We start from the raw sequence: 11,653 nt of genomic DNA on the forward strand, positions 1-11,653 counted from the left end.
CCCTTGGTTACCCCTTGCCATCCATGACACATTGTTATCCCCTCTAATAAAACCCTACAACCAAGGAGGTAACATTTTGGGGAAAATCTGACACTTTACTGGCATCCCTTTAGCTTATTAATCCACAATTCTAAACGTAAATAATATGTTGACATTGGTATCATTAAACCCAAAACCAAGGAGGCAACATTGACACTTTATATCCCCTTATCCAGACATATCCCCCAGCTTGGTTTCTCTTTGTCATCCATAAAACATTGCTATGCCCTCCCCTTCTCCCCTTCCGACACTAGTCCCATTCTCTGTTCATATCTAATTAAAACCCTGGAACCAAATAAGGTAACATTTACACGTTATATCCCCTTATCCAGACCTATCCCCCTGGCAACCCCTAGCCATCCATAACAAATTGTTATGCCTTCCCCTTTTCTCCCCTCCCGGGGAGGGGGGGGGGGGTCATTCATAACTCTTTTATCTAGATCATGTAGATATTCTTTAGCCATGCTGCATGTAACTGAATACAAATCATCGACTGTTTTGAAGGCACGGATCATTTAAAACCTGTGCGTAGGCGTATAAAGAATGACATTAAAACATAACTTACGTATACACTTATGAAATATTGCTCTTTTGGGGGTTTCTAGTTTAAAGAGCGTATGGTGGCTATGCCCCACTGTCTACTTATACCGCATATCCATTACTCCAGATTACTGCCAAAATATAGGATCTACGTGGCGACCTTCCCAGCAAGGCGATGTTAGGAACATTTCTGAGCTCAAATTTCCCCGCTGGAATCCCATTGAGATTGCATTGTGGTTATTCCTTAATAACTGATACCATTCAGGGTTCCGTCGGTGTTCTTGCAACGTGCATTCTATAATCTGAACATTTCTGGGGGGGGGGGGTAGTGAGCACTGCCTTTTTTTTTTTTTGGTCCTTGAAAATTTGAAAAATTGCACCCCCCCCCCTTGAGCGCCAGGGGGGGGCATTTCCAAAGAAACGTTTTTTTTTCCCAGGCCCCCCCCCCCCCTCCCCTGGATCCGCCACTGGGGTATGCGCACGGTAGCTGTATATAATCATAGGTTTCCCATCCATTTTTCAAAAGATCGTCATTCAATTTCATTAGTGCACCCACTTTTTCAAGCACCCGAAAAGTTCCCCTTTGTACATAGGAAAAGTGCCCCTTTAACTGTGTAAAAATAGCCCCTTTTTACAAAGGAATAGTGTCTCTCTTACTTGACAAGTGTCCCTATTAATTAGTCAAATTGACCCTTCCCCTTTTCACCTGTGATAAGTGCCCCTTTTATTTTCACACGTGCCACTTTTCCTTCGACAAGTTCCCATTTTCCTTTGCAAAAAGTGTCAATTTTCCATTCTAATAAGTGCCCTTCTTAATCTCTATAGTAAGTGCTCCTTTTCAGGTACGAGAAGTGCCCTTTTTCACTTTTGATAAGTGCCCCCTTCATCTTGGATAATTGCCCTATTCAAATCTGAGAGGTGACTCTCTTACTGTGACAAGTGCCCCTTTTCCTTTGTAAGAGTTTCCCCCTTTAAATAGCTACCCCCATTTTAACTCGGATAAGCGCAAATATTTTCACATGTTCCCCTTACCTTTCTAATAAGCGCCCCCATTAAAAAAGAGCCCCTTCACCTTATCATAAATGCCCCTTTTCATCTCTGGTAAATGACCTTTTTCAGATACGAGGAGTTACTCCTTTTAACTTCAGATAAGTGCCCGTTTCACCTCCGATAAATGCCCCTTTAAAATCTGATCGGTGCCCATTTTCTTTCAACAAAATAATGCACATTTTCCTTTATTATAAGTGCCCCTTTTTTATTCACATAAGTGCCCCTTTTTATATCTGGTCATTGCCCATTTTCAGGTGCGATAAGTGCCTCTTTTCACCTTTGATAATTTCCTTTTTACCAATGATACGTGCCCCTTTTCCTTTCTAATAAGGGACCTATCCCCTTTTCATAAATGCCCTTTTCACCTTAAATGCCCCTATCAAAATCTGATGGGGGCCCCTTTTCCGTCGACAGATGCCAATTTTCCTATTCTCATGAATGACTTTTTTCATCCCTGGTGAGTGCCTCCTATTGAAGTTGTAAGAAATGCCCTATTTTCACCTCTGATAATTATTTTGTTGTACTGACACATGCTCTTTTTCTAGAAAGTGCCCTTTTTCCTTGGTGCCCCCCCCCCCCACTTCGGAAGTCGCTCGGACGTCCCTGCCCTTCGACCATAATAGCTTGGGCTTGATAGGGTATTTTTTATATACACCGGTTATGGGGACATATATATATACCGGGCTATGGGGACATTGATATATACCGGGCTATGGGGACATTGATATATACCGTGCTATGGGGACATTGATATATACCGGGCTATGGGGACATTGATATAAACCGGGCTATGGGGACATTGATATATACCGGGCTACGGGGACAAATGTCCGCGCACCACGGGGGGGGGGGGGGGGGGGTAGTGAGCACAATTCTTTTTTTGGTCCTCGAAAATTTGAAAAATTGCACCCCCCCCCCCTTGAGCGCAAGGGGTGGGGGGGGGGTCCATCTCCAAAAACAGGTAAAATTAACGTGTTTTTACACGTTTTTTCCCCAGCCCCCCCCCCCCCGGATCCGCCACTGGAGTATATGCAAGATATTTGTATATAATTACAGGTTTGCCCATACATTTCCAAACGATCGTCATTCAATTTCATTAGTGCCTCCACTTTTTCAAGCACCCGAAAAGTGCCCCTTTTTACATAGGAAAAGTGCCCCTTTAACTTTGTAAAAAGTGCCCCTTTTTTACATAGGAATAGTGCCCCTCTTACCTGACAAGTGTCCCTATTAATTTGTCAAATTGACCCTTCGCATTTTCATCTGTGATAAGTGCCCCTTTTATTTTCACACGTGCCACTTTTCTTTCGACAAGTTCCCATTTTCCTTTGCAAAAAGTGTCAATTTTCCATTCTAATAAGTGCCCTTCTTAATCTCTATAGTAAGTGCTCCTTTTCAGGTACGAGAAGTGCCCTTTTTCACTTTTGATAAGTGCCCTCTTCATCTTGGATAATTGCCCTATTCAAATCTGAGAGGTGCCTCTTTTACTGTGACAAGTGCCCCTTTTCCTTTGTAAGAGTTTCCCCCTTTAAATAGCTACCCCCATTTTAACTCGGATAGGCGCAAATATTTTCACATGTTCCCCTTTACCTTTCTAATAAGCGCCCCCATTAAAAAAGAGCCCCTTCACCTTATCATAAATGCCCCTTTTCATCTCTGGTAAATGACCTTTTTCAGGTACGAGGAGTTACTCCTTTTAACTTCAGATAAGTGCCCGCTTCACCTCCGATAAATGCCCCTTTTAAAATCTGATCGGTGCCCATTTTCTTTCAACAAAATAATGCACATTTTCCTTTATTATAAGTGCCCCTTTTTTATTCACATAAGTGCCCCTTTTTATATCTGGTCTTTGCCTATTTTCAGGTGCGATAAGTGCCTCTTTTTACCTTTGATAATTCCCTTTTTACCAATGATACGTGCCCCTTTTCCTTTCTAATAAGGGACCTATCCCCTTTTCATAAATGCCCTTTTCACCTTAAATGCCCCTATCAAAATCTGATGGGGGCCCTTTTTCCATCGACAAATGCCAATTTTCCTATTCTCATGAATTACTTTTTTCATCCCTGGTGAGTGCCTCCCATTGAAGTTGTAAGAAATGCCCTATTTTCACCTCTGATGATTATTTTGTTGTACTGACACATGCTCTTTTTCTAGAAAGTGCCCTTTTTTCTTGGTGCCCCCCCCCCCCCTCACTTTGGAAGTCGCTAGGCCGTCCCTGCCCTTCGACCATAATAGCTTGGGCTTGATAGGGTATATTTATATACACCGGTTATGGGGACATATATATATACCGGGCTATGGGGACATTGATATATACCGGGCTATGGGGACATTGATATATACCGGGCTATGGGGATATATACCGGGCTACGGGGACAAATGTCCGCGCACCACGGTCTGGTACAGACAGACTAATTTTGTTTTTATTTGAATGTATTTCGTATTTTAAATGATATATAATGATATATAGTTTCGCCTCGAATGGCTTTACATATCCTACGTTGAGATTGCTTTAATAACCCACGGCAAGTCCAAGTCCCCATAACGCGGTCTCATACACATGTCCCCATAGAACTAGTTTTATATGTATATATATATATATATATATAAAGCATTAAATGCAAAGTTAAATTATATTTTCATCGGGATTTACTGATGTCGATGGTCAGGAGATAAAATTTTGAACAATAAGATAACAGAAAAAAAATGTAGTAGACAGATCTCAAAATCTACGTTACGTGTCTTTTCAACACTCTATACACTGTAAATATTGCTTGGAAAAGCATGGCTCTTCAAATGCCTTCACATTTTTAATATGACAAGTAACAGCTGAAATATGAGCCACGTTTTTAAGCCACGTGTTTGTGTAGTCCCATATACATCGTTCTGTGTACAGTGCTTGTTACTTTAAGAAGACTTGGCCGAATTTCTTATCCATCAAAAGTAATTTTGGGATGAGGGCAGTATTTTGTGTAGGACATGATGATTGTGTTCATGAACATGTCCTACACAACATACTGCGGGGGGACTGCGGGTAGGGTGAACATGTTTAAGACGGCAAATTATGTCTGTCAATTGGAACTTGTCTTTTTTATTTAATATTTGACCTATATCCTAATTTGACTCTGAGAACACATTATATATTGGTTGCTAGGCATAGCAGCGAGCTTTCAATTTCAGGCAACCGACGTGAGCTACTACGCGTGACGTCATATTTATCCCATGCGCATGCGTGAGCTTCTGGGCCCACGTTCCCTTCCAAATCACGCGATGAGAGTCGGGGGCAATTTCCGTGAATCCCCGTCGCCGTGAAAACGTCAACGTGAGAGCAGTTTCATCACCTTCTTTTATGTTATTCTTTGTTTTAATTATTCTATTATTTCTTCTCGCTATATTTTGTTTCTTTTTCTATCACCTTTTCTTATGTTATTCTTTGTTTTATCATGTATATCACTTTCTCTTTCTGTCTTTCCTTATGCTATTCTTGGTTTCTTCCTTGTATCATCTTCTTTTATGTTATTTTTTTTTTATCGTTCTATTACTTTCTCTTTCTGTCTTTCCTTATGTTATTCTTGGTTTCTTCCTTGTATCATCTTCTTTTATGTTATTCTTTTTTTTTTATCGTTCTATTACTTCCTCTTTCTGTCTTTCCTTATGTTATTCTTTGTTTCTTCCTTCCATCACCTTGTCTTATGTTATTCATTGTTTTTATCATTATATCACTTCCTCTTTCTATCTTTCCTTATGTTATTCTTTGTTTCTTCTTTCTTTCACAATCTCTTATGTTATTCTTTGTTTTATCATTCTGTCACTTTCTCTTTCTGTCTTTTTTTTATGTTATTCTTTGTTTCTTCCTTCTTTCAACGTCTCTAATGTTATTCTTTGTTTTATCATTCTATCACTTTATCTTTCTGTCTTTCCTTATGTTATTCTTTATTTCTTCCAACAGGGCATTGTGGCTCAGTGGTTAGAGCGCCCGCCTCATGAACGGGAGGTAATGAATTCGAACCCCGGCCGACTCATACGAAAGACTTATAACAATGGGACCTTCTTCCTTCTAGCTAGGCGCTCAGCATATGAGATTGGAGAAGCGTAGAAATAACATATTATGTTATGCAGGGCCCGCTGGAAGAGCAGTTTCATAACTGAAGTGGCTACTCTGAGTATATAAAAAGTTATTATTATTATTATTATATTTTCTTATGTTATTTCTTATGTTTTATTGTTCTATTACTTTCTCTTTCTGTCTTTTCTTATGTTATTCTTTGTTTTATCATTCTATTACTTTTTCTTTTTGTCTTTCCTTTTGTTATTTTTTGTTTCTTCCTTCTATTACCTACTCTTATTTTATTCTTTGTTTTTTAGGATTCTATTACTTTCTCTTTTTGTCTTTCCTTATGTTATTCTTTGTTTTGATCATTCTATCACCCGCCTTCTCTTATGTTATTCTATGTTTTTATCATTCAATCACTTTCTCTTCCTTTCTTTCTTATGTTTTTCTTTGTTTTTATCATTTCCTCTTGCTATCCTTTGTTTATTCTTCTACCACCTTTTCTTATGTTATTTTTTGTTTTATCCGATTCTAACTTTCCATTTCTGTCATCCTTACGGTATTCTTCGTACCAGATTTTCGCGCACTGTGAATTTATGACCTGATTTAATCACCAGATCTCAAAAATTGGTCACGTGACTGACGAAAGCTCTGTCTTGAAAAATTGAAAGCAATAGGGACTTTTAGATTTGCGTGGACTGATACGTGGTACTTCCATTCACGGCAGTGCTTTAAAAGGACGTCGATCGTAGCATAGACCTATTGTCTTCGTGCGAATCTAAAAGTCCCTAATGCCGCGAAGAGAACGGACGTGAGTTGCGCAACGTCTCCACGCTCCAGTACCTCGTAGTAGCCGACGCCGGGTGCCTAAATCGAAAGCTCGCTAGTATTACCATAGCAACGGGAACTTGGCGAAATATTTCTTTAAAACATGATGAAAAATGCATCATCTGACATTATACTTCCTTTCAAAGTAGTCATCTGCTTGGTGATATTAATCTCTCGCGATATATTCTATTTTTCACGTCACTTGCTTAAAAGAATATATCACTTAGTAACCAAATTTGCCATTTTGGCTCATAACAAAGTGTCAAATTTAGAGCGCTATTTTCTTTGTAGTTAGAAAGGCAATAGACTTGGAATGTAGATATGTTATCAACCATGTTTCTGAACATTTTTTAAGCAAGTTCAAAATCAATTATCATCATAATCGATTGAATAAGAAGAAATATGTATTTTGGCTCAATTCATATTTAAGAAGAAGAAAAAAATACATTTTTGGCTCAAAATTGTTTTGCGATCATCCCTTACCCTAATGAATGAGGTATCATCTTGTAGGAAATGTATTTGTATATGACACATAACACATGGTAAATTGGGGGTACTGTTAAAAAGTAATCCCAAGAATTGTACAACAGTAGTTTTTTTTCGAGCAAAAAGTGACTTACAACACGTATTTCTATGTGAATTTTGATATTTCGAATTTTACTTAGAGATTTTTATGAATTATTGACGTTTTGAAAAGTGGACAGGTATTTTCTTTTTGGAACTGACTTTTAACATGAGTGTCTATGGAATTTTGGCTATTTGACTTTCTTTCTATATAATTCTTTGTGTTTGACTTTCTGAGAAACGTTTACAACTCCGTTGTAGGTTGGATCAATATCTATTGTTCGATCAACTAAATAAAGAACGTGTATTTACCCATACTGCGATCCTCGCATGGCAACACGAGGAAGCGTACAGTAGCCCATGTGTAAAGGTATTGGTTTTGTATAGGTATAGTGTCTTTTGTATTCCTCTTTTCAGCAATAGTACTGTTGTTTCTTACTGATCGTGCATTGACTTTATGAACATCTCAACAGACTTTCGACAAGCGAAGCTTGTTTTACTAACGACCTGTTCATACCGCCGAGTTCTTTGGACTTTCACACAACACTTTGATATAGTCATGGCTGTATTTAAACTCTCACAAAACATCATTATGGACATACTTTGTATGTTGTACGACTTATCTAGATGTAGAATACACACATTAATGAAATAAAACACTATGTAGAACAGCAATTTTACTTTATCTTACTTTATTTGTTTCCGTATCGATGTGGACGACTTCATGCAAAAGAGATTTGAATACAAAGATAACAATTACAATTTAGTTGTTACCAGGGAACAAAGATAAATATAAAAAGATTTTTCACTAAACTAGAGAAATAGAACCAAGTCACATTATTATATTATTTCAACGTAAACATGTAAAAACTGTTACCATAATTGTACGGCAAACATATAGTGTGTAGGTATAATTATCTTAAAAACATAAAACATAATAGAAAGGGTTTTATTTCTATTTTGGAACCGTTCATGTATGCACGTTTGTACTCAGAAGGGTCGATTGATGTACAACATGTTGAAACAGAGTACATTTGTCAGATATAATCATTGGGGTTGTCTACGAATTCTACGAAGTGCTATTAACAAGCTGTTTATATCAATTACAAAAGATCTCCGACCCCTGGACAAGAGCAGATTACCTGCATTCTTACCTTCACAATCAATATGCCCAGAGGTCCAGCAATATGAGGTTTACAACATGCTTACAAAGATTAAAAGTAACAAAGCAGGATTGAAAGAAGATCTTCCACCTCGTACTATTCGTGAATTTGCATAAGAATTAAGTCAACCTGTAGCAGATATCTTAAATGCATCTTTTTCATCAGGGCATAGTACCATGGCAGTGGAAAAGAAGTCAAATCGTTCCAATTCCAAAGTCTCAACCACCAACAATTTCGTAATGTAACCAAATTTAATGCATTCGTCTTTGTAAAGTGCCTCAATTCAAATTATTTTATTCACCTGACAAGAATAATAATATTTATATAGTCAGAATGCAACTACATATATTAAGTGTTGCTAGGTAGGTCAAGCCATAATGTTTGTCCAACCTGGCAACAACTAATGTATGCAGTTCGGATTCTGTCTGTTGAAATACTATTATTCTTGTCAGGTGAATAAAATAATTTGAATTGAGGCACTTTACAAAGACTTATGCATCAAATTTGGTTACATTACGAAAATGGTCTATTGAACAACTACGCCCCAGGGCGTTAAAGGTAAAGACCAGTTATGGTCATGCGATTTCCTTGTGAAAGAAACGTTGTGGAATCGATCAGAAAAGGTTGATCATCTAGCATCTAGCATCTGCAAGGTTCTGGAATCATCAAAATGATAAGAAATTTGGCCCATTCTTCGTAAAGTTACAAGCACTATACACAGAAAGATGTATATGGGACTACCCTATATCTCTCACAGACCATGAGAGAAACAAATTTACCAAATATATGAATTAGTAGGCGGTTTCCCGGCAAATTTTTTATCATCATGTATTAGTCAAAACATATTCTTTCACATGATTGGTAATGACAGCTTCCATTTCATTTTTTGAAATTGGGGCGTTTCCAATACTGTCGTCTCTCAAAAATGGTAGAATCTTTTATAGCCAAGTGGCTTTTAGAAGACATATCTAAGTACATTGACCCTCACTAATATGGCAATAGACCTGGTTTATCAACATCTCACTATCTTATTAGACTATTGCATACCATTTTCGAAAATTGTGAGAGACCAAAATCTATGTCAACTTTTATTTGTACTGATTTTTCAAAAGCATTTGACCGATTGGATCACAATATTTTGATTAGGAAATTGATTAATCTCAATGTCAGACCATATATTATTAATTGGATAATAAGTTTTTTAGAACAACGTTCTTAGTGTGTAAAATATCAAAATGTTTTTTTTCTGAATATGTAACCACCCATGCCGGGGTTCCTCAAGGTACGAAGTTAGGCCCAATTTTATTTCTAATTATGTTTAATGATGCTTGCCAAGATCAATCGTTGTTATAATTTAAACATGTTGATGATCTCACTCTACTTGAAGGTCCAACTTTACAGAAACAATCAATATTACAACATGTATTAGATAATTTATTAGAATGGACAGAAAGTAATCACATGAAACCTAACCCTAAAAATGTACTGGAATGAGAATTGCATTTATGAAAAATCCATTTATCCCTGAGACCTTTAGTATTGGTGATTCACAATTGTCATATGTAAAATCTATACAAATTATGGTTTTACTACTGTTTACTACTAGTCTACATCCAGCGAAATTTGAAATGGGACACTCACATAAATGAAGTTTTAAAAAAGTGCAATAGAAAACTATACATGTTTAGAATGGTTAAGCAATATAAATTACCAATTCCTGACTTAGTTCAAATATATGTTGGATACATTCGTCCTGTTTTAGAGTATTGTGCACCTGTTCTTAATGGAGGTCTTAACTTAGAGCACATACATAATTTAGAAAGAATTCAGAAAAGGGTTTGTAAAATCATTTTAGGGAAAAGTTATAATAATTATGAAGATGCCTTGAAACGATGCCAGCTTGAACGATTACAAATAAGGCTCGAACAATCGCTAGATTCTACAACTCTTTGCTTTTTAGAGGGTGGTTCGGAGAAAGCATCTTCACTAGCTTCTTCACCAGCTTTGGAAACTTCAGTCTAGTATTCATGATCTGTCATATCAGGATGTACATTTCGTACCTCTTCGTGTCGAACTTGCGACTATAGTTCCTATCACATAGTGAACAAGCTTAACGGTTGGCCATATCGAAAGTATTCGTGTTGACTCGTTGATGTTTAACTAGAAACTGATACAAAGGAAATTGAATCTTTATAATCATATAGTTTGTCACTTTGTCGTAACGACGTAGATTAACGCCGTAACAACGTAGTTTAACGCCGTAAACCGCAGTTTAACGCCGTAACGCCATAGTTGACAAAAGGCTTAACTCCATTTCGTTGACAATCAGCCGTAGACGAAAGACTTCATGCATGGATGATTTTCAACGAAACGGAGTTAAGTCTGTTTTCAATGCTGCATGTTGCTATGGCAGGCACCCAGTGAAAACGAATTTGTTTGATAAAATCATGGAAATGCAAGCACTACTTTAAACAAACAGAACTTTGTCATTCCTTGCTCATTTTTTCCTAATTGAGGTGTCATATGAATCGGCAGAACCTCAACTTTCTAGAAATGTGATTTCTCTTTGAAATTCAGATACCGTCCGCCAAATTACTTTTTAGTTTCCTCTCTTTAAATTGATTGAGGATCTAAGCTTTACAAATATGTGTCATTTATTAATTATAAATGTGACTAAGTTATGATAAAACATCGATAATTCTCGGTTTCGTTTTTTTCTGGGACGCACTGTATTATAAGCAAGAGTCGTATAGAGACTCATTATATGCTTTCGTTATATTGTACGTGCATTTCAAATTTATATCCTCACGCCACTTCTCTCTGTCTCACTCTCTCTCTCTCTCTCTCTCTCTATTATTTCCCATTCGATATTCATCACTCTCTCGCTGTCCATTTCTCATTTTTCTCAATCTCTCTCTCTCTCTCTCTCTTGCTGTCTTGAAAAATCACAAGTTCTCCATTCTAAGTCTCTCTCGCTCCCCAATACCCCACTCCCTTTCCCTTTTGTTTACTTTCTCACCGAGTCTCTAGCTGTCAAAATTCTCCATGCTTGCCTACCTTATACTTCAACCAAAAATGTTGGCTGATATTTAATACAAATAATACAAAAGCCTATGCCTTTCTTTAGATGGAGAGGGAACAAAACAAAAAATCCTCAGCCCGATCCAAGGCCTAATAACAGACATAAACTGAACGGGGTAAAATTGTGACTCTAGTCAGCCGGATACACTGGGGCAAGCAAGTCTAGAAATGGCACGCTAGATGCAATCGGCTATTCTCCTTCCAAAGCTTTATTTGGCAAATAGCGTTCAACACATGGGAAATACATTAATAGACATGATAATAATTAAGCAATATGCAACTTTTTTCCTTCAATTATAGACTTTATTGATTAAAAGAATAAGGATTTACAATATAAACT

The sequence above is a fragment of the Strongylocentrotus purpuratus genome, unplaced genomic scaffold (assembly GCF_000002235.5).
Source record: "Strongylocentrotus purpuratus isolate Spur 01 unplaced genomic scaffold, Spur_5.0 spur5_scaffold_2, whole genome shotgun sequence".
In the NCBI taxonomy this organism is placed as follows: domain Eukaryota; kingdom Metazoa; phylum Echinodermata; class Echinoidea; order Camarodonta; family Strongylocentrotidae; genus Strongylocentrotus; species Strongylocentrotus purpuratus.